We start from the raw sequence: 25,071 nt of genomic DNA, 5'->3' as shown, positions 1-25,071 counted from the left end.
TTCTATGCACCAGGAATTGCATGGTGACGACTTTGAAAGTCGTGTACAGTTCTGCCACTGGGCACTAGAGAAATTACGGGACGATGACAGATTTTTTGCCCGCGTTCTATTTAGAGACGAAGCGTCATTCACCAACAGTGTAACGTAAACCGGCATAATATGCATTATTGGGCATCGGAAAATCCACGATGGCTACGACAAGTGAAACATCAGCGACCTCGGCGGGTTAATGTATGGTGCGGCATTATGGGAGGCAGGATAATTGGCCCCCATTTTATCGATGGCAATCTAAATGGTACAATGTATGCTGATTTCCTACGTAATGTTCTATCTATGTTACTACAAGATGTTTCACTGCATGACAGAATGGCGATGTACTTCCAACATGATGGATGTCCAGCACATAGCTCACGTTCGGTTGAAGCGGTATTGAATAGCATATTTCATGACAGGTGGATTGGTCGTCATAGCAACATACGGTGGCCCGCACGTTCACCGGATCTGACGTCCCTGGATTTCTTTCTGTGGGGAAAGTTGAAGGATATTTGCTATCGTGATCCACTGACAACGCCTGACAACATGCGTCAGAGCATTGTCAGTGCATGTGTGAACATTACGGAAGGCGAACTACTCGCTGTTGAGAGAAATGTCGTTACACGTATTGCCAAATGCATTGAGGTTGACGGACATCATTTTGAGCATTTATTGTATTAATGTGGTATTTACAGCTAATTACGCTGTAACAGCATGCGTTCTCAGAAACGATAAGTTCACTAAGGTACATATATCACATTGGAACAACAGAAATAAAATGTTCAAACTTACCTACGTTCTATATTTTAATTTAAAAAATCTAACTGTTACCAGCTGTCCGTCTAAAGTTGTGAGTCATATGTTTGTGACTATTACAGCGCCATCTATCACAAAGCGAAAGAAGTGGTCCAACTAAAACATTCATATTTCTTTACGTACTACACGAATACATAATAAAAATGGGGGTTCCTATTTTTTAAAAACGCAGTTGATAACCGTTTGACCAATGGCAGCGCCATCTAGCGGGCCAACCATAGCGCCATCTGGTTTCCCCCTTCAAGCTAGACAAGTTTCGTTCTTTGTAGTTTTTTTCGTTTGACGCTTATTTCATGAGATATATGGCCCGGTCACGATCAGTGGACCACCCTGTATTACAATGATTACGAGGTTAAAAATGTATTTAATCACTTACTTCAGTTTAAGCACAAACCAAAACCAACAGCAAAATTCAATAAAAAATAATTTCTAGTGTCACAATACGAACGTTATTTACAAGAACGTGACCGCTATGCTGCGGCCCTGTCTCCCACTGACTACAGCGCTACCCACCTGTGAAAACGATAGTGTCGATACTGTCTGGAATGTCGGTATTCCCCCAACCCCTCCTAATGAAACACCTCACGATTAAATTAGCAAGTTTTCAAATATAATAAACTCAGCTGTTCAACAGATTACAGAGCTCTTCTTGCGCAGGACGTGCAGAGATTCAGTTCCCCGTTCTACCACGCGGCTGACCCCGCCGGTGAGCTGAGACAGCTGATGGAGGACGAGGGTTTCCAGGTGCTGCACTGCTGGTCTGGGCCCCTGGAAGTGGAATACAGCTCCGAAGAGGAGGTGACGGATAAGCTTCTCTCTCTTCAGCTGGCGCTACCTGTCTATAATCACAAACTCTTTTCCGGGACGATATTTCACACGCAAAGGGCCATTTTTATACAGGATATTTTCTTAAAGAAAGTTTTCCACTTACGATAAATCAGTAAACTAATGGAAGAAACTTGTCGACACACTCAATAATGGCATCGTAAAAGTGGATAGAGAAGTCGAAATTACCTTCCTTTTTCCAAAATCGTTTCATTGAGGAAGATCTACCGCGGTTCCTCCTGTGAAGCGTTCCATGAACGTCAAAATGACTTACACAATATATCGAAATAAGCGAACAGTCGATTATTCTGATAATGTTATGCCTGTGAAAGGATTTTTACAGCGTAAGAAGCTAACAAATGTCCTGTCAAGTGGAGCCACGTACAGGACTATACTTCAACAGAACAAATAGTCCTCCTAGCGGAAAAGCCACGTTTAAAACTACTATACGGGGAATCGAGCATATAGTGTAATGTTACCCCTTTTACGGGATTCGACCTCGATGTATGACTAATGGATATGGAAATCACACTATAGTTCCTTTTCCTTCGAGTTCTCTAGCTGTTAGAACGAAACGCAGTAAAAATGGAACAATACTGAATCTAGGAGGTTTGTGTACAAAGTTCATTAAGTGGTTCACCTAATGGATGTACAGTCGCCAGCCTATCTAGGCAAGGAAATGGTTAAGTTTCAAAATAGCAGATGAAATAAATTTGGCTTACTTTCTACTGTTCCCTAATATAACTTCACAAATAAATATAACTTTGAGGAATGGTTCAAATGGCTCTAAGCACTGTGGGACTTAACATGTGAGGTCATCAGTCCCCTACAACTTAGAACTACTTAAACCTAACTAACCTAAGGACATCACACACATCCATGCCCGAGGCAGGATTAGAACCCTGCGACCGTAGCAGTCGCGCGGTTCCGGACTGAAGCGCCTAGAATCGCTCGGCCACCGCGGCCGGCTTTGAGGATATAGTTCTGAGAAAGACACAAGCATCTTTTAGCTACTACACCCACATACATACGTATGTTTTGATCTAGAGAGTGCACGAATTTTTAATCATTACTATGTCCTTAAAAAGTTTGGTCATGGGGACTTCTGTTTTCATTTTGTATAACCAACCAGTTAAATACTTAAATATTCTTATACTATAACACACACATTTAAATTTATTACGGCATTTGTTTGTATCTTTCTCTTAATAAATGATCTGTAAGAAGCCAAATGTGGGGAGGGTGTGTGAGCCGTGGTAAAAAATGTTGTTTTGAAGAGCGCGCCGCAGCGCGTAGTGTGAAGCAGTCGCCCTCCGTTTCTGGCGGTGGCGCCGCTGTGGCAATCGCAGCTTTGGCGTCTCCCTCTGGTGGGAAAGGGGAAGGGTTGCCTGTTCACGCGCATTTAAGGGGCGCTATGAGCTCGCCAGTCAGTCAGTCTGGGTCAGTCTCCCGTCCAAAGCTTTCTAGTCTATCTCTTGTCCGCATTTGTTAGGCAGTTAGTGTCTGTCTGTCGCTCGGAGTGCTAGTATATCTGTCGTTCGGATGAACCTTTAAAGCAGGCAAAATAAGAGTTTTTCCACTCCGCCAGTAAGAGAACTCAGCGAGTGGTCGCCCGGTCGGAGCTTAGTTTCTGCATTTGAGTCTGCACGTTAGGCCGCCAGTCTGCTCGAGTTTGCTCAGGCAATGGTCATTGGCGGTTGGATCGATCGGTCGGTCGGTTGCGCACTGAGACACAAGATGACTTGTCCGTCTTGAGCGTCGGCGCATGTGAGGTCGCCACTTGAGTCCAGTGGGCCGCGGCGTATAGCGAGGGGTAGTGACTTCGCGGTCGACACGAGAGCAACAGGAGTCAACCCACGACATCAGTCTGGCCGGTGCGAGCTGCGACGCCGTGAGACGGGATATCGGCGCGCCTTCCTGCGTCCGTTGAAGCGGCTGGCAGTGGACGGTTCGGGAGAGCGATTTGGGGGTGCTGCGCCAGGTCTTCTCGAGAAATCGTAGTTTATTAGAAGTTAAGTGATTGGTGATATGTTGTTTCATTTACTCTTGTTAAATTCTACTTGTTTTCTTGGTGAGGTCACCAGCCGGTTTGCTTTGGGGTCATCCCACCATTCTCCGTTTGCCCACCCGCGGGAAGTAGGGTGTTTATAAATTGGGTGGTCTGTTTTTCCCTTGTGGAGTAGGGGCGGGTTAAAGCAACCTGCGGTTCGGGTTGTTCGGTAATCTCCCTATCAATCTACCGTACGTTAGTAGCTGCCTCTGTCATGTTTGTCGGATTTGGTGTGTTAACGAATTTATTGCTTGGAGTGTAACAGCCTAATATCTGAAATATTGTTTGATCTTTGGAAACTTTGATATTATTGCCTATGGTGGCAGTATCTGTGTACTGTAGAGCGTCTTAACTATTGTTTGGCCAACCTTGTAGAGTTTTATATAAGATTGCATTACATAGGCTTTTATTTAAATGATCATTTTAGTATAGAAAGTTGCCACCCTTTCACCGTAAGACTTTTCTTAGAAGTTTCTTAGAAGTGGCAACGTTAATATTTTAATTGTTAGTGTTTTTTACCATTTCCATCCCTCCTACAGGTGCATAGTTTGTGTGTTTGTGTAAACTGTTAAAACTCTTAGTTTAAAGTTTTCTGGTGTGTTGCAGATTTGCACCAGTGTAGTCTTTCAGAGGCTATTGTGAGCGGTCGTAACTACGGCCGTGTCAAAAGGGAGCAGCAAGGTTCTCTGCCCGATAGTTAATACAGTCCAAATTTGTTTCTTTCTGCCTCTGAATAAATTGACCCAGTCCGTTCCACTTAAACACAGACTACACCATTACGGAGCCACCACCAGCCTGCACAGTGCTTTGTTGACAACTTCGGTCCATGGGGTCTGCGACACACTCGAGCCTTACAATCAACTCTTAACTACTGAAATCGGGACTCATCTGACCAATCCACTGTTTTCCAGTCGTCTAGGGTCCAAACGATATGGTCACGAGCGCAGGAGAGACAGTGCAGGCCATGTCGCGCTGTTAGCAAAGGCACTGACGACGATCGTCTTCTACCATAGCCTGTTATCGCCAAATTTCGACACACCGTCCTAAATGATTCGTTCGTCGTACATGCCACACTGATATTGCAGATATTTAACGCAGTGTCGCTTGCCTGTTAGCACTGACAGCTCTACGCAAACGCCGCTGCCCTCGGTCCTTAAGTGAAGGCCGTCGGTCACGGTGTTGTGCGTGGTGAGAGACAATGTCTGAAATATGGTATTCTCGCCACACTCTTGATACTGTGGGTCTTCGAATATTAAATTGCTCAACGATTTCCTAAATGGAATGTTCTATGTGTCTAGCTCCAACTATCTTTCCGCGTCGGAAATCTTTTCACAAGAACCACCTGAGAACAAACGACATCTCCGCCAACGTATTTCCATTTTACCTTGTATACACGATACTACCGTCATCTGTATACATGCATATCGATATCCAACGATTTCTGTCACCTCAGCGTAACAGCGAACAACTTAGGAGATGTGTCCTGCGAGCGTTTCTGATCATTATGCATTTCATATGTGTGTCACACTCTTCCAAGACGGAAGTAATGAAGATTAGCGGAAATGATTCAAATGGCTCTGAGCACTGTGGGACTTAACATCTATGGTCATCAGTCCCCTAGAACTTAGAACTACTTAAACCTAACTAACCTAAGGACATCACACAACACCCAGTCATCACGAGGCAGAGAAAATCCCTGACCCCGCCGGGAATCGAACCCGGAGCGGAAATGAGATAAGCATTAAACTTAATAACAAATTTACACGTAACGACCACGATGTACACGAAGGAACCAAAATAACACGTGACGGAAGAATCAAGGAGGACACAAAAAGCAGATTAACGCAGGTAAAGCCGCCATTCCTGGCCAAGATAGGTCTACTAGTATCAAACATTGACCTTAATCTGTAGTGGAGATTTCTGGAAATGTACGTTTGGAGTTACCATTGTATGGTAGTTAATCATAGGATGTACGAATACAGGAACAGGAGAGAATCAAGGCGTTTGAGGTGAGGTGCAACAGAAGAATCGGAGTCATTAACATTTCATCCAACAACAGAGATAATAAAAATCGGAGATAATGCAGTTATAATGTTCGCTTTTCTTATGCAAGGAGTAACGTCTTTGGTTCCCACACAGTATCTGACACAGTCATTTACGCAATAAAATGTGATATTACACCAGTGTTCCTCAAAAACCGAAACCAGAGAAGGTAGTCATGTTGGACGCTAGGGTCTCGAGCGAAGTCGAGGTTCTAATTCATCCCGAAGATGATCCATCGGTTCAGGTCGGGAGACTGGGCAGGCCAGTCTATTTCAGGAACGATGTTGTCCACAAACCATTGCCTCACTGATTTTTCTGTATGACATGGTGAATTGCCAAGCTTATACAAACAATCAACGTCTTCAAACCGCTCATGTACTATACAAAGTACACCATGATGTAAAATATTTTCATATCCTTCGGTATTTATGTTTTCTAAAGCGCAGTAAGGGGTCGCACAGCACTACACATGATAGCAAGTAACGTTCTCCAGGCTTTTGCTTAACCCAAACCCTTCCTTCGGATTGCCATAGAGAATAGCATGATTCATCGCTCCATGTGACTTGTTTCACGTCATTCACTGTCTAGTGCCGCCGTTCGTTACACCACCTAACGCATCACTAAGCACTAACTTCATAAATGCCTGCTTATGAGGACTGTTCGGCCGTCGAACCCCATTATGAGGACTGCTCGGCCGTTGAACCCAATTTTTTTACCTCTGTATGCACAGTCACAGTCCTAGCTACATTTCTCGTAGCACTTTGGAGCTTACGAGTGGCTTCTTGCACTGATTTCATGCGATTTTTTACGAGAACCCTCTGCAATGAACGACAGTTCCTGTCCGTCTGCACGTGAGGTATGCCTGGTCTTGGTTTAGTTATGGTTTCCACTTCACAATTACTATGCCAAAAATCTACTTAGGGAGCTTTAAAAGGGCTGAAATATCCCTGACGGATTTGTTACTCGGGTAACACACAATGACTAGTCCAGATTCGAAATTACTGAGCTCTCTTGACCAACTCATTTTGCTGTTATTGCTTCTCTAATGGGAATACAATACTCCACAATTCCTTTTATGCTGACGGTTCCGTCTCTCATGACATTTAGTGGTCAATTAAGCATTAAAAAGGGGTGTCCGGATACTTTTGATCAGATAAAGTATCAGACTCTCAACTGGTTAAGTGGTTGACGCACCCCGACAATAAGTGTTGCGGCGGCGGAGGAGGAGGGGGAGGGGGCGTGTGCTTTGTTCTGTTCGACTGTTTGTCGGAAAATCAGATACGTACGACCTACGAGAATAGCGCAGTGATGAAGCTCGTATGGCCAGTCAAACCATTTTCGATTATGCCTACCCAAGTTTTGATGTCGACGTATTTTAAAATCCACAACAACGTGTAGCGTGAGGTCAAATCTAGCATTTTTGATTGTCCCTACTGTAAAACACTTCGTCCATGAAAATAGTTCGCCATGGAAAACGGGGAACGTAGTAGTGAAATCTACAACTCGTGGACAAAAATGTTCCTGTGAAACATTTAATCTGAAATTTGTTTGACATCTCACATTTTCAATAATTTATGGAAATACTGTAACATCCCCGCTATATATGTGTATGTCTGAAATTTAGCCAAGTTCACCTCCCAGTGTATAAAAAGTCTATGTATCAGCAAGACTATGTACCCATAAACTGTTATTCCACTTAAACTCGTGTGCTAACCTTTGATTGAAGAGAAGCTAATTTGAAGTGAATTGTAATTGGTGTCTATAGAATTTGTCTTTACATTAAATGTCAACTGCAGTAAAACAATTATCTGGAACGAATCAAAATTCCCACTTACCTCGCGTTTTGACAACATTGTTGCAGATTTCTCGAAAGCAAGCAGGCAGCGTCTAACTAGGTTGTCCAAACTGTATTCAAATTGTTGCACACCACATGGTGCAATGTGGAAATGCCTAATGATAAATAGTGGGATGGGGAGACTAACTATTCCTATGAAATGAAATTCCAGGACAACAATTTTAGAGTGAAGTATGTATTCAAAACGATAAAGCCTCGAGTGATCTTCACGCATAACATTGGTCTGAACAATACTATGCTTAACAAAGTGAACAATGATTTTAAGAAGAGTACAATGTTAACAGAGAACCTCTATAAAACCAAACAGCTTAATCAGTTAATATGAAGAGCTTATTTCAGTAGTGGTACAAGTCCATTACCTCCACTTTTCTGCCTATAATACTTCTGAAATTAATCATCCAAACAAACAGAAAGAAAGGTTCATCTTTACCAAGAAGTCATATGCTTGAATATTTCTGGTGTCTCAACTGCAGATTTTTCGGCGCTCATTTAACTTTAGGACTCTGCATCTCAATACGAACAAAAATGGACTTGTACCACTATTGAAATAGCCCTTCATATGTTAATGCATGACTCAGGGAAGTGGGGTGGTCTTTCTCTCAACTCTGAGTAAGTGAACAAAGTTATCTAACTACCAATAATCATTTCGACAAATTAGGTGCGCGTTGCTGCAATCTCACTTCAAACTTCTTCTCTTCAAAAAATAATAACATTACTTGCTAGGTCTACAACTTTGCATTCGCCGTTTTTCCTCGAAGTTCGGGACCTTATTGTGAAAAACTTACAAAAAAATTATGATTCATAGTATTGTCCACCGCTGGCCACCACATTCCCCCATCTTTCGGATAGCATACGAATCCCGTGACGGTAGAACTGTGAGTCTTTTGTGGGGATCCATGAATCGATTCAATTTTGCACCTGTTCATATGATCGGAAGTCTGGTCAGTCAGACTGTATGCCACTGATCGAAAAAGGTGGTAGTCAGAGCGAGCAACGTATGGAGAATACAGCGGGAGGGATAGGACTTCTCATTTCAAAGTTTCCATGTACATTTTGATGGGTTTTGCGACATGAGGTCGAGCACTGAGCTGCTGAAAAATTACTTTTACGTGTCTATCGCTGTACTGTGGCCGTTTGTGTTTCAGTGCTGGGCTCGAACTGTGACTGTCTTCGTGTGTTTCAGTAGCTACAAAAACGTTCTGCCTTCTACCGCCATGCCTGTCTTCGACATCAGAGTCAACGTTCTTAAGGCGTTGGAAACATTCTCTGCACGTTCTTCCACTAATAGTTCCCTCACCATTGGTCTTACCCAGCATTTGAAGAGTCACAGCCGCAGATTTCTTCATGTTAAAGCAGAAAATTAGAACTTCCCGCAAATGGCGAGAAATGGGTACGTAAGTTGACGTACTTAATCGAGAATAAGCTCATGATGCAATCACAAATCGACTAATATTTTTATGGCATTATGTTTACATATGCCTAAGCTTTTTGCATTACACCTATGACCAATCACACCAACGCTGCTTTCCGCTACTGCCGTCTATTGCAAAACGGCCGAAGCAAAGTTGTAGACCTAATAAAATTTATATTCCTTTCGCCTTTCGATAAACATATCATATTCATCCTTGCTATGCTTACAATAAATCTTTCTTCGTCTTACAAATACAATCACAAGACAACCTAGCACTACTGAATACGTCCATCACCTACCACAATTCAACTAAGAATGTATCAGGCTGTGCAGAGGCAAAGACTGTACCACAACCAGACCAAAGATTGTTTAACAGCAACGTAACTTGCTCTCTCTCTCTGACGTGCAGATCGATAACATACAAAAATCAGAGTGACATGTCTACCTTACAATATATTTCAACATTTTACATTAAAAAAAAAAGGGTTGTTCGTTTTGTAATGCTCTCGACTTAAGAGTGGCAATATGCCGCTGTCAGCCATGAAGGGCTAGGAAATCGAATAACAAAAGAAACAAAATAGCTTTCACAAAGTGTGACTTACATGCCGAGTGTGTGGCACTGTTTCTGGTTTACAGGAAGTGACTTTCGTCCTCTCTTTGAACGCTATAACTGCGAGTGTCGTGCGCAGGCCGCCACAGCCGCCATGGACAAGCCGGGGTCTTTCAGCCGCTGCACGTGGCAGACGCTCACGGCGGTCACAATACGCCAGCTGGAGGAACTCTGGCCCACGCTGACGTGGCCGGACCAGCCTCTGCCCGTGCTGGGCGTGGGCTGCGACATCGCGGCCAAGGTGGGGACGGCGGCGAGGGTTTCTGGGGCGCCTACCCATTTCACCCTGTCTGGATGAAGGGAAGGTCCTGCAGAACAGATTTTATAATTTTGCCAGCTGATTTTCCAGCATCGTCCAGTTGCCATTCTTACTTTTACAGTCACGTGGATAACAAGTGTTATATAAATCTGAAATCGATAACATATTGTACATCTAAATAAGAAAAGTCAAGGCAGTTGTCACAAGGAAGTTGTCACACATGCACTGCTGGGCCAAAACGTTACGACCGCCTGCTTAACAGCATATTAGTCCACCTCTGGAAGCAGCAAATCTGCATGGCATGGACTCGACAAGTCCTTGGTCGGTGTCCAGAGGTGATGGTCAAAATACTGTAGTGCACCACCCATATTTGATCATAAGCGCGTGAAGTTGTAGGACTGCAGCGTGCCGGGCGCAGGCGAGCTCCAGTGCTGTGCTTTATGAAATGAAACATAGCTGTCGCAGTGCTGCGAGGTGGGCCAAACTGGTATTGTGTGGAAATGGTTAACGCGGCACTGCACTAGCAGCAAAATGTCACAAGCTTTCCCACTGAGGCAGCTGCCGAAGTGTTTAACGCACGTGCCCAAAGCTGTAATGCAGGCCAAACACTTGCAACACGGAAGAATATATACATCCAAATTCAGTTCTACCATCACTTCTGTCTGTACCACAGCTCTATCACCACAAGGGCTGTGCCACCTTGAACCATTTGGGATACTGATTGAGGACCACAGTTCACATCTAACCACGAAGAGCCCACCCTGGAGTTCTTCGATCCTGGAGCGGGCCAATGCCGGCCCAGGGTAGCAGCTGTCACCACCAGCATGGGGGTTCTGTGTCCTGCCCGCTACGTCACCAGTCAGCCATATTCCATCACGGCAGGGAGACGGGATGCGGATCGTACCGCCATCAGCATGCAGAAATGCTGCTGGCGGAGAGGGCTGCTTCACAAAGGCCACGGCCGGCCGATGCTGCGCTCCGTCACCAGTCTACATCTACCTCTACGTGATTACTCTGCTGTGCACAATAAAGTGCCAGGCAGAGCGTTCAATGAACCACCTTCAAGCTGTCTCTCTACCGTTCCACTCTCCAATGGCACGCGGGAAAAACGAGCACTTAAATTTTTCTGTGCGAGCCCTGATTTCTCTTACTTTATCGTGATGATCATTTCTCTCTATGTAGGTGGGTACCAACAGAATGTTTGCGCAATCGGAGGAGAAAACTAGTGACTGAAATTTCATCAGAAGATCTCGTGGCAACGAGAAACACCTTTGTTTTAATAATTGCCACTCCAATTCACGTATCATGTCTGTTGCACTATTTCCCCTATTTCGCGATAATACAAAACGAGTTGCCCTTCTTTGTACTTTTTCGATGTCATCCGTCAGTCCCACCTGACGCGGATCGCACACCGCACAGCAGTACTCCAAAATAGGGCGGACAAGCGTGGTGTAAGCAGTCTCTGTAGTAGACCTGTTGCACCTTCGAAGTGTTCTGCCAATGAATCGCAGTCTTTGGTTTGCTCTACCCACAATATTATCAATGTGATCGTTCCAAATTAGGTTATTTGTGATTGTAATCCCTAGGTATGTAGATGAATTTACAGCCTTCAGATTTGTGTGACTTATCTTGTAATCGAAATTTAGCTGATTTCTTTTAGTACTCGTGTGAATAACTTCACACTTTTCCTTATTCAGGGTCAATTGCCACTTCTCGCACCATACAGATATCTTATCTAAATCATTTTGTAAGTCATTTTGGTCATCTGATGACTTTACAAGACGGTAAATGACAGCATCATCTGCAAACAATCTAAGACGGGTACTCAGATTGTCTCCTATGTCGTTAATATAGATCAGGAACAATAGAGGGCCTATAACACTTCCTTGGGGAACGCCGGATATTACTTCTGTTTTACTCGATGACTTTCCGTCTATTACTACGAACTGTGACCTTTGTGACAGGAAATCACGAATCCAGTCGCACAACTAAGGTGATATTCCATAGGCACGCAGTTTGTTTAGAAGACGCTTGTAAGGAACGGTGTCGAAAGCCTTCTGAATCAGTTTGACATCACCAGTCAATAGAACTTATTACTTCATGAGTATAAAGAGCTAGTTGTGTCTCACAAGAACGATATTTTCTGAATCCGTGCTATGTGTCAATAAATCGTTTTCATCGAGGTACTTCATAATGTTCGAATACAGTATATGTTCCAAAACCCTACTGCAAATCGACGTTAGTGATATAGGCCTGTAATTCAGCGGATTACTCCTATTTCCCTTTTTGGGTATTGGTGTGACCTGAGCCATTTTCCAGTCTTTAAGTACGGATCTTTCTGTGAGCGAGTGGTTGTAGATAATTGCTGCATATGGAGCAATTTATCAGCATACTCTGAGAGGAACCTGACTGGTATACAATCTGGACCGGAGGCCTTGCCTTTATTAAGTGATTTAAGCTGCTTCGTTACTCCGAGGATATCTGCTTCTATGTTTCTCATCTTGGCAGTTGTTCTTGATTGGAATTCAGGAATATTTACTTCGTCTTCTTTGGTGAAGGAGTTTTGGCAGCAGAATTCCTAGGCCAAGTTACCACCATCCTGTAGTGGGCTAGATGCAATAATAAAGCGCGCTGAGTATTTGCAGACAGTTTCTCTGGAGCTTCTAGTGTCTGCCCAACTGTACGGAACTACTGAAACAGTTATAAGTGGTGCCGTTACTCGGCGCACATTACAGTATCATCGTGAGGTCCCTGTCACGCTTCCCAAAACCACAGCAGCACTACTCTGGCCTTATGGTCTACACATTTATCCAGCTGGGAGATGTCATCGCTGTTGGGAAGAACATCAAGCGTAAAGGGACGTTCGAAGTTGCCAGCAATGTTCGCAGAGTCCACAGCTGTCACTGTGCCTTCGATTACCACCACAGAGTTCATGGAGTCCCAGGTGAATGTTCCCCTTACCGTAATACTAAACCCACCAGTCTACAGGGAGACTAGTGCATCGCAATTGAAGTGGCATCAGCCAGCCTGGAAACCACAGTAACTCTGCATTCACCACTAATCTACACTCATGCTCATAAATTAAGGATAATTGCAGAATGTGGTGCCACGCAACTTTGCACTACACAAAACTGGCGCTAATAGCGTAGGCAAATATGGAATACACACGACACAGATCTGTAAGTCCACGGTGTTGGTGATAAGTTGAGAAAACCGTCCCGAAACACATGTGCTACGAAACGCCACTGTTTCCTGCCCGTGTACCCCGACATCTATATGGGATATAATCACCATGCGCACATACAGAGGCCGCACAACGTGTTGGCATACTCTGGATCAGGTGGTCGAGCAGCTGCTGGGGTGCAGCCTCTCATTCTTACACCAGTTTCTGTCAGAGCTCCTGAAGTGTCGTAGGGGTCTGAAGACGTGCAGCGATACGTCGACCGAGAGCATCCCACGCGTACTCGATGGGGTTTAGGTCTGGAGAACAGGCGGGCCACTCGATTCGCCTGATATCTTCTGTTTCAAGGTACTCCTCCACGATGGCAGCTGGGTGGGGCCGTGCGTTGTCATCCATCAGGAGGAAGATGGTACACACTGCACCCCTGAAAAGGCGGACATACTGGTACAAAATGACGTCCCGATACACCTGACCTGTTACAGTTCCTCTGTCAAAGACATGCACGGGTGTACGTGCACCAATCATAATCCCACCCCACACCATCAAACCACCACCTCCATACAGGTCCGTTTCAAGGACATTATGGGGTTGGTATCTGGTTCTTGGTTCACGCCAGATGAAAACCCGGTGACAATCACTGTTCAGACTATACCTGGACTCGTCCGTGAACATAACCTGGGACCACTGTTCCAATGACCATGTACTGTGTTCTTGACACCGGGCTTTACGGGTTCTCCTGTGACCAGGGGTCAGTGGAATGCATCTTGCAGGTCTCTTGGCGAATAAACCATGTCTGTTCAGTCATCTCCAGACTGTGTGTCTGGAGACAACCGTTCCAGTGGTTGCGGTAAGGTCCGGAGCAAGGCTACCTGCAGTATTCCATGGCCGTCTGTGGGCACTGATGGTGAGATATCGGTCTTCTTGTGGTGTTGTACACTGTGGACGTCCCGTACCGTAGCGTCTGGACAGGCTTCCTGTCTGTTGGAATCGTTGACGGAATCGTCGATCGTCGCCATAATCATGAGATCACACTTTGTGGCACACGGAGGGCCCGTGCTACGACCTGCTGTGTTTGACCAGCCTCCAGTCGCCCTAGTATTCTACCCCTCATAACGTCATAAATATGTGTTCTTTGAGTCATTTTCAACAAACAGTCACCATTAGCACGACTGTAAACGTCTGCACCCTTACTCGCTGCACCATACTCTGACATGCACCAACAAACCTCTGCGTATGTGGACTGCTACCAGCGCCACCGTGTGACGACTGTAGGTCAAATGCACCGCATGGTCATACACCGAGGTGATTTAAACCCACGCCAGAACGTTCTTCCACCATGTATCAGCATTATCCTTAATTTATGAGCATGAGTGTATTTCGTTTTCGATTATTTTTACATGTCACCCCCTTACGCATCCATACAATCTCTGCTTGTACTAAGGGTGGCCAACCCCAAATAAAGCATTATGATGGCTGCCCACTGAGAGATTTAATGCACCTGGTTGCTTTGCTGGCACTTGATGCTGTAAGAATATGACGTAAGCGAAGCTGAGACAATGTGAAATCATTCTAGACACGATACGGGCCGCAAATGGGGAAATCCGCTGATATAAGCGACGTTGACAAAGTGCAAATTCTTGTGAAGTTGCACCTGGGAAGCTGATCAGCTGTTCGTGGGCTACTGTCTTGAGCGTGTCGGCAAAGTGGTTGAAGGACGACAAGGTTATTGCTGTTGTGTACTGCTCCATACACAATGGTAAGGAGAGGTTGGCTACAGAGTGTGGCAGCACCTGTCATCACAGTGAAGCTGGGCAGGACCAGACGTGATTAGCAAACACATATATACAGTAAGCAGAAGTTTTACTCATCTTGCAGATCCCTCCAGGCGTTACAAAGAAACTTTACAAAAGAACAAATGGCAATGAAGTCCAGCTATTACAAGAGCAAAGTGAAGAGCATTATGCAGTGTGAGACCCCTGCTGCTAATGCACGAGTGAACTGTCGAAGGGTGACTAAGACTGAAGACTATCGAAGACTGCGACTGAGACTGCGTCGTACAGCTGCCTCAACGTGTTCCCATGTTGGTCGACAATTACCGTTGCAATGGGCATGGTATCATGTTGGGGATAGTACAGGGTGATTCAAAAAGAATACCACAACTTTAGGAATTTAAAACTCTGCAACGACAAAAGGCAGAGCTAAGCACTATCTGTCGGCGAATTAAGGGAGCTATAAAGTTTCATTTAGTTGTACATTTGTTCGCTTGAGGCGCTGTTGACTAGGCGTCAGCGTCAGTTGATGCTAAGATGGCGACCGCTCAACAGAAAGCTTTTTGTGTTATTGAGTACGGCAGAAGTGAATCGACGACAGTTGTTCAGCGTGCATTTCGAACGAAGTATGGTGTTAAACCTCCTGATAGGTTGTGTATTAAACGTTGGTATAAACAGTTTACAGAGAATGGATGTTTGTGCAAAGGGAAAAGTTCTGGACGGCCGAGAACGAGTGATGAAAATGTAGCACGCATCCAGCAAGCATTTGTTCGCAGCCCAGGAAAATCGACTCGCAGAGCTAGCAGAGAGCTACAAATTCCACAATCAACTGTATGGAGAGTCCTACGAAAAAGGTTAGTTATGAAACCTTATCGTCTGAAATTGGCTCAAGCACTGTCTGCAGCTGATAAGATTAAAAGAATCGATTTCTGTGATTTTATCCTTGCTCAAATGGAAACAGATGAATCTTTCGTTTCAAAGATTGTGTTTAATGATGAAGCAACTTTCCACACTAACGGGAAAGTCAACCGTCACAATGTCTGTATATGGGGCACTGAGAATGCGCGGGAAACAACTCAGTATGAACGTTTTCTGTGCCATTTCAGCCAATAAAGTTTTTGGTCCCTTTGTCTTCGAAGGTGCTACTGTAACTGGACTACAGTATCTTGAGATGTTAGAGAATTGGCTGTTCCCTCAGCTCGAACAAGAAGCACAACAATTCATATTTCAGCAGAATGGAGCGCCACCACATTGGCACTTATCTGTCCGTAACTACCTGAACGTCAACTACCCGAGGCGATGGATCGGCCGCCAGGCAGCTCGTGACAGAGCACTTCATCACTGGCCTCCAAGAAGCCCTGATCTTACCCCCTGCGATTTTTTCTTATGGGGGTACGTTAAGGATATGGTGTTTCGGCCACCTCTCCCAGCCACCATTGATGATTTGAAACGAGATATAACAGCAGCTATCCAAACTGTTACGCCTGGTATGCTACAGAGAGTGTGGAACGAGTTGGAGTATCGGGTTGATATTGCTCGATTGTCTGGAGGGGGCCATATTGAACATCTCTGAACTTGTTTTTGAGTGAAAAAAAAACTTTTTAAATACTCTTTGTAATGATGTATAACAGAAGGTTATATTATGTTTCTTTCATTAAATACACATTTTTAAAGTTGTGGTATTCTTTTTGAATCACCCTGTATTATGCTATGAGGGTCATTTACCTGAGCTTTCATGGGACCTGTGGTAGTAATCGGAAACACCATGATGGCTGTGGACAACCTGCACCTTATTGTGGACCATCTACATCTGTTCATGCTTGATAACTTCCCCAAAGGCGATGGCATCGTCAGCGGGATAAATGTCCATGTCAAAATACCAGACTCATTGTTCAAGAGCACGTTTGTGAGCACGGTGAGGTCTAGTCCACCAAATACTCCAGAACCAGATGGAATACATCTGTAATGCTGTCGGGCGCCAGTTTTTCGCTCACATATCATAAACCCATGAATGTGGCATCTGGTGTCACTTTCCTCCGAAAACCTGCCAAGGATTTATCGATTTCATGCCACGCAGAATCGTTGGTATATTGCGTTCAAAATGTGGAGCAACACCCCACTAAGCAACTGGTAATATGTTTAAATTAGTAGATAAAAGATGCATACCTTAAGTTCGACAATGTGTAAATGTATTTGGATGTATAGTTTGAGTTGTAGTAGATAAAATAAATGCATTTTTTTTATTTTTCCTACGACAGATTGACGGCTGCCTGAAGAACGCTGCCAGAATCCTCGTGGTAGTCTGTTCTATGCGCTAGACGTGGTAGTATTGACAGCTTACCGGAATTTGGTCCGTCTTCGGCGTACTAGTCGCCTCTAAAAGTAATCGAAAATTTTCATGCAGCCGTTCCAGAGACAAAATTTCTGCGTGTGGTCGCGGACTTGGAAAAAAGTGCTGTAATAGATTTTGCGAACTCTTAACTTCGAAGCGTAGTTTTAAAGAACTGCTAAATTCTTGCATGTGTTGCAGACTCGTAGTATTTTCCGCAGCGATTTTGCACTGAGATGTCAACACTCATGGGGCAGCGATATGCACATATACAGACGGCGGCAGTATCTTGTGAAAAGACGGAGCGGGGTAGCGCAGTGGTTAGTACACTGGACTCACACTTGGGAGGGCGATGGTTCAAACCCGGCCATCCTGATTTGTATGGAAAGGTACCATCCTGATTTGTACCACGACTCGGTGTCATTTTCTCCTTCTGTCATTTTGCCCTTGCGTACACTGCACTACATAGCGATAACGTAATTTTTGAGAACATTTCTCGTGGAGAAACAGCAGTCTGCCTAGAAGTACTTTAAAAATGGATTACAAACAGTCTCAGCCGCAGTAAAACATTTAATTACAATGGTTACCGGTTTCTGTCATAATGTGACCGTCTTCAGGCCATTGATACCACGATGGTAGGCGATGGCCGTGAACGGAGCAAGTGTTATGACTCCACGAACGTCAACTGCTCCACTAGCAATTGACGTTCGTGGAGTCACAACACCTGCTCCATTCACCACCATCGCCTACCATCATGGTATCAATGGTCTGAAGATGGCCACATCTGACCGAAACCGGTAACCACTGTAAATAAATGTTTTACTGCGCTCGCGACTCTTTTTATTCCATTTTTATTGTGTTAACGGTTACACAAACACTAACACAGGATGTTTCCCAAACCCTATAACAGGCTTCTATGAGTAGTAGACGGTAATTAGTAGATACAGTTTTGATTAGTAACCAATGTCCGGAAATATTTCCTTTGGATATAAAACAAGTTTGAAGAGCGGGCCATTTTCAAACCTCCCGCTCCACGGTACGATATGTTATGATAGAGCTGCGCAACACATGTATTGAGAACGTCTTCTGGATCGCCTCAATCAGTAGCATACCATTTTCGTCCACTTACAGCAACGGTCGCGTGAAGTACAAAGGAGGGTTGACTGTGGTGCTCCACGGACGCGCACCAGAGTTTGTGGACCGTGTGTATGAGCAGTGCATCGCAGGTACTCCTTGTGCAACTACGGCAGGGTCGCCACATGGAGCATGACATGTAGAGAAAACAGGTCCTAGCTCGTTGTGTCCGCTGTGTGCATACCGTGAAGGGGAGTTCTGAAAGTGATCCGATCTTCAAACTTAGGTTACATCCAAACGGTATATTTCCGCACATGGGTTGCAACAGTGACTGGCAAACGAATTGAAGAATGAAGAGAGAGCAGTAGAAGAGGAATATAAGCATATAAAGAAGGGCATAGATGAAGCACAGAAACAAGAAGCTGGGGGATTTGAGAAGAAGATGAAACGAGTTTGGAGGGATATAGAAATAGCAGAGCTGATTTAAAGGAAAAAAAGAAGCTAATTTGACGTCCTTGAATGTAAATGACATCAAAGTACAGACAGATATACGACACTAACTAGAGAAGTAGAAAGATAAGTGTTAAAAGCGAAAAAACAAAGCGTGGGAAGAAGATGTGAATGTGTAGAGAGGATGAATGGTGGGGCTCATAGTGCTGAGGCATGGAGAACAATCAAGTCAAGGCGAGAGTCAGCTAGTGAAAAGTTACACATAATAATATTACTCATGGATATTTAAGGATTAATTCCAGGAGAATCGGCCTGAATTTTCACATAAATATGAGGTGACGATGCAACAGGAGGAATTATGACGTTCAGATACAAAAGTTCTTCAACAGGCTGTGAGGGCTGTAAGATGAAGAAGATACTAGGATTTGGATCAATATATCCAGTGCTGGTGAAGTATGGTCCACCGAAATCGTTGGAGATGCTAAAGAGGCTGTTTGAAAGATAATTAATGGAGAAGACGTTCTGTCGGAATGGAAAACATATTATATAAGACCGGTACAAAAAGAAGGTCACCCAATATCCCAGATAATTATAGGGGATTGGCATTGATCCCATTCGTTTGAAGACTATACTCGATGGTACTGAAAGATCTGTTAGATAAAGGAACAAGTCACAAGCAGCCAAGAAGAACAAATATGATTTCGAACTAGAAGATCGGTGATGCACAGCATCTTAATGAAACTAATATGTGAAAAACGTACTGACCTAGAGAAAGCATACGATAATGTGCCCACCAACAAACTGTGGGACAAGTTCAAAGAGATAGATTTAGATCAAAGATTTTTAAAGGCAGTTATGAAATTGTATGAAAATAACACAGCAAGACTAAGGATTGGGAATAGTCGGACAGAAGAATTCGAGGTGATGTGGGATGTGACATCAACCCTATTTAAGTTGTATCTAGGAGCAATTCTGCAGACCTGTCACAGAAAACGCCAGGTTATGGGAGTGACAGTAGAGGACAACAAGATATTTAGCCCATACTTTGCACAACACCAGACTCTAATGACAGAGGATGAAGATGTGAGGGGTATGATAAGAGAGCTTAAAGAGGAATACAATAAGGCTAGCCTGAAGCTGACCATGAAGAAGTGTGAATACTTGGCTGTTCGAAAGGAAAAAGTAAACAATTTGGAGGTAGATGGGAAGTAATTGTAGTTGTGGTAGAGGCAAAATATCTTGACATATTACTTAATACACTGGACACAAACAATGATGAGATCACTAGTAGGCTTAGTAAAGGACGACCTGTAACAATGACAAACTCTGTCCTGTGGAACAAAAAGATAAGAAGAACATCGAAGAAGAGAACGTATAAGACTACGGTCCATGGTGTAGTTTTGGTCGGATTAGAAGTCTGGAAAGGCAGAAAAAAAAACACCTGCTTGCCACTGAGATGGATTACTTAAAACGACGCTCAAGCTATACTAGGACGGTAGGACGGATGGGTTAAGAAACGACGTAATTCGTCAAAGGAATATCTGTGATGACATCCAACAAAAGCGGCTGAGGTACTTTGGCTATGTGAATTGGATAAATGAAGATAAGACATCAGATAGGATCCTAAGGTGGATACCATCCCAACGGAAGAAAAGGGGTCACCCACAATGCAACTGCCAAAATGATGTAGAGGAGGCAACGCTAGCAAGGAACATGAATGTTGAGGAAAGTCAAGACAGAAGAAGATGGCGACTGGGGGCGGAGAAGCGGTGTGAACCCTAGATATCGGCAAAAAGAAGAAGAAGGGAACAAGGTTTTTTGTCAAAACTTTATCTTCTGCGAGTAAGTCCACTCTACAACGCATAGAAGCCAGTAGCAGGCATTGTGAAAGACCCTGTATGTTTTGTAATCGATTGACCACTGACGAGCTTCAGTATAGTTTCGTGTTCCTACAATATAAGTGTTATTTCAGCCTCATTACAGTATTGGTTGATCGCAAAAGTTGGAAACAACCAATGGAAAAGTAAGAGGAACTGTAACTCTTTCCATTCGAGCGTCTATCGTGTGGGGAGGTGGCAGGTGAAGAAAGAGTGCACACTCTTTTCAGTCAATCGATATGTTTCGTCCTGCACGGTTTGCGCGGATCCTCCCGTCTGAGGTTCGAGTCCTCCCTCAGGCTTGGGTGTGTGTGTTGTCCTTAGCGTAGGTTAGTTTATGTTAGATTAAGTAGTGTGTAAGCTTAGGAACCGATAACCTCAACATTTTGGTGCCATAAGATCTTACCACAAACTTCCAAAAACTTCGTCCTGAGACACTTTGTATACTATTCATTATCTTCACTTACATGTCTGTGGAAGCATACGTATTTCAGTAATTTAGTAATAGCTCCTGTCAAATTGTTCTGTTTTACATGTCTAAAGGACAGATAACCAAATAATTATTGATAGATGTAAATAGTTTCTAGCGTCCAAAGTCCCTGAAGGCACGAAGATAGTGGCTTGCGATGTGTGCCCAGAAATGTTGGATTACGCTAAGGAGCACAACCCAGTGCCCGGGGTGGTTATACACGAGCTGTTTGACGTGATGGATCCAGATATGGAGAACACGGCCGTCTCAAAGCACGGTCCCTACTCCAAGGTTCAAATGGTTCAAATGGCTCTGAGCACTATGCGACTTAACTTCTGAGGTCATCAGTCGCCTAGAACTTAGAACTAATTAAACCTAACCTAAAGACATCACACACATCCATGCCCGAGGCAGGATTCGAACCTGCGACCGTAGCGGTCGCCCGGCTCCAGACTGTAGCGCCCAGAACCGCACGGCCACTCCGGCCGGCCTACTCCAAGGTGTTCGATTTGATGCTGCCCCACTGGCTACCAGAAAACAGGTGAGACTGTACACCGTTCTTCAGACCAGACAGCAAAGTAAAGGCTGCAAAGCCTGTGGAGTACTTTTGTAAAGGGTCAGGGGGAGGAGTAAGTGTTTCTCGTAATGAGGAGGAGCCTCCAGAATTCAATAACACAGGGGTGAAAATGTTTTTGTACAGTTACTTGCTCATATCCAGTGAAATAACAATCAATGTGAAACACAATAGCTGTAAAACTTCCTGGCAGATTAAAACTGTGTGCCGGACCGAGACTCGAACTCGGGACCTTTGCCATTCGCGGGCAAGTGTTCTACCAAATGAGCTACCCAAGCACGACTCACGCCCCGTCCTCACAGCTTCACTTCTGCCAGTACCTCGTCTCCTACCTTCCAAACTTTACAGAAGCTCACCTGCGAACCATGTCTCCGCAATATCCTTTCTTTCAGGAGTGCTAGTTCTGCAAGGTACCAGAAAACAGGTGAGACTGTACACCGTTCTTCAGACCAGACAGCAAAGTAAAGGCTGCAAAGCCTGTGGAGTACTTTTGCAAAGGGTCAGGGGGGGAGGAGTAAGTGTTTCTCGTAATGAGGAGGAGCCTCCAGAATTCAATAACACAGGGGTGAAAATGTTTTTGTACAGTTACTTGCTCATATCCAGTGAAATAACAATCAATGTGAAACACAATAGCTGTAAAACTTCCTGGCAGATTAAAACTGTGTGCCGGACCGAGACTCGAACTCGGGACCTTTGCCATTCGCGGGCAAGTCTTCTACCAAATGAGCTACCCAAGCACGACTCACGCCCCGTCCTCACAGCTTCACTTCTGCCAGTACCTCGTCTCCTACCTTCCAAACTTTACAGAAGCTCACCTGCGAACCATGTCTCCGCAATATCCTTTCTTTCAGGAGTGCTAGTTCTGCAAGGTACCAGAAAACAGGTGAGACTGTACACCGTTCTTCAGACCAGACAGCAAAGTAAAGGCTGCAAAGCCTGTGGGGTACTTTTGTAAAGGGTCAGGGGGGGAGGAGTAAGTGTTTCTCGTAATGAGGAGGAGCCTCCAGAATTCAATAACACAGGGGTGAAAATGTTTTTGTACAGTTACTTGCTCATATCCAGTGAAATAACAATCAATGTGAAACACAATAGCTGTAAAACTTCCTGGCAGATTAAAACTGTGTGCCGGACCGAGACTCGAACTCGGGACCTTTGCCATTCGCGGGCAAGTGTTCTACCAAATGAGCTACCCAAGCACGACTCACGCCCCGTCCTCACAGCTTCACTTCTGCCAGTACCTCGTCTCCTACCTTCCAAACTTTACAGAAGCTCACCTGCGAACCATGTCTCCGCAATATCCTTTCTTTCAGGAGTGCTAGTTCTGCAAGGTACCAGAAAACAGGTGAGACTGTACACCGTTCTTCAGACCAGACAGCAAAGTAAAGGCTGCAAAGCCTGTGGGGTACTTTTGTAAAGGGTCAGGGGGGGAGGAGTAAGTGTTTCTCGTAATGAGGAGGAGCCTCCAGAATTCAATAACACAGGGGTGAAAATGTTTTTGTACAGTTACTTGCTCATATCCAGTGAAATAACAATCAATGTGAAACACAATAGCTGTAAAACTTCCTGGCAGATTAAAACTGTGTGCCGGACCGAGACTCGAACTCGGGACCTTTGCCATTCGCGGGCAAGTGTTCTACCAAATGAGCTACCCAAGCACGACTCACGCCCCGTCCTCACAGCTTCACTTCTGCCAGTACCTCGTCTCCTACCTTCCAAACTTTACAGAAGCTCACCTGCGAACCATGTCTCCGCAATATCCTTTCTTTCAGGAGTGCTAGTTCTGCAAGGTACCAGAAAACAGGTGAGACTGTACACCGTTCTTCAGACCAGACAGCAAAGTAAAGGCTGCAAAGCCTGTGGGGTACTTTTGTAAAGGGTCAGGGGGGGAGGAGTAAGTGTTTCTCGTAATGAGGAGGAGCCTCCAGAATTCAATAACACAGGGGTGAAAATGTTTTTGTACAGTTACTTGCTCATATCCAGTGAAATAACAATCAATGTGAAACACAATAGCTGTAAAACTTCCTGGCAGATTAAAACTGTGTGCCGGACCGAGACTCGAACTCGGGACCTTTGCCATTCGCGGGCAAGTGTTCTACCAAATGAGCTACCCAAGCACGACTCACGCCCCGTCCTCACAGCTTCACTTCTGCCAGTACCTCGTCTCCTACCTTCCAAACTTTACAGAAGCTCACCTGCGAACCATGTCTCCGCAATATCCTTTCTTTCAGGAGTGCTAGTTCTGCAAGGTTCGCAGGAAAGCTTCTGTAAAGTTTGGAAGGTAGGAGACGAGGTACTGGCAGAAGTGAAGCTGTGAGGACGGAGCGTGAGTCGTGCTTGGGCAGCTTAGTTGGTAGAGCACTTGCCCACGAAAGGCAAAGGTCCCGAGTTCGAGTCTCGGTCCGGCACACAGTTTTAATCTGCCAGGAAGTTTCATATCAGCGCACACTCCACTGCAGAGTGAAAATCTCATTCTGGAACCATAGCTGTAGTCCGCCCCGATAGCTGAGTGGTCAGCGTGACGGACTGTCATGCGAAGTGGCCAAGGTTCGATTTCCGGCTGGGTCGGAGATTTTCTGTTCTCAGCGACTGGGTGTTGTGGTATCATCATCATGTCCCCCATCGACATGTAAGTCGCCGAAGTGGCGTCACCTAAAAAGACTTGCACCAGGCGACTGGTCTACCCGCCGGGAGGTGCTAGCCACACTACATTTCCATTTATCATATTTGTAGAGTCGATTAGCAATCACATATAACCGAGCGAGGTGGCGCAGTGGTTAGCACACTGGACTCGTATTCGGCAGGACGACGGTTCAAATCCGTGTCCAGCCATTCTGATTTAGGTTTTCTGTGATTTCCCTCAATCGCTTCAGGCAAATGCCGGGATGGTTCCTTTGAATGGGCACGGCCGATTTCCTTCCCCATCCTTCTCTAATCCGATAGGACCGATGACCTTGCTGTTTGGTCCCTTCCCCCATCCCAACCAACCAATCACATGGGAAGGTGTTTGCACCTGAACAAATGGAAAGAAACTTACAGCACTGTAGACTTTCTCAACACGAACATATTAAGAGGCAAGAATGCATAGAATTGAGAATTAAGGAATAATATGTATAAATGTGAAATAAATTAACTGAAACACTTAAACCAAGTCAATAGCAGTAGTGGAGACACGTAATGTGAATTCTTCATCAACTATTGGATAAAGGCCTCCTGCGAATTTTCTTTGCCTTGCTATCTTCCTTTACATGCAAGCGCGCAGATCCCGCATGCTTTTGAATGACATATACCAACTTTCTACTGGGTAGTAGTTTCTGTCTACTTTTATCTCTCAGAATCGAACAAACAACATCCATGTTCCATCCACTGTGCACTGGTCTGGCTGTAGGTCACGCACAACTGCTCTTCCCTTCCTTACAGTCATAATTACACAAACCGTACCAGCAGGG

Source organism: Schistocerca americana, chromosome 2 (assembly GCF_021461395.2).
Source record: "Schistocerca americana isolate TAMUIC-IGC-003095 chromosome 2, iqSchAmer2.1, whole genome shotgun sequence".
Classification (NCBI taxonomy): Eukaryota; Metazoa; Arthropoda; class Insecta; order Orthoptera; family Acrididae; genus Schistocerca; species Schistocerca americana.
This window is presented reverse-complemented; position numbering follows the sequence as displayed.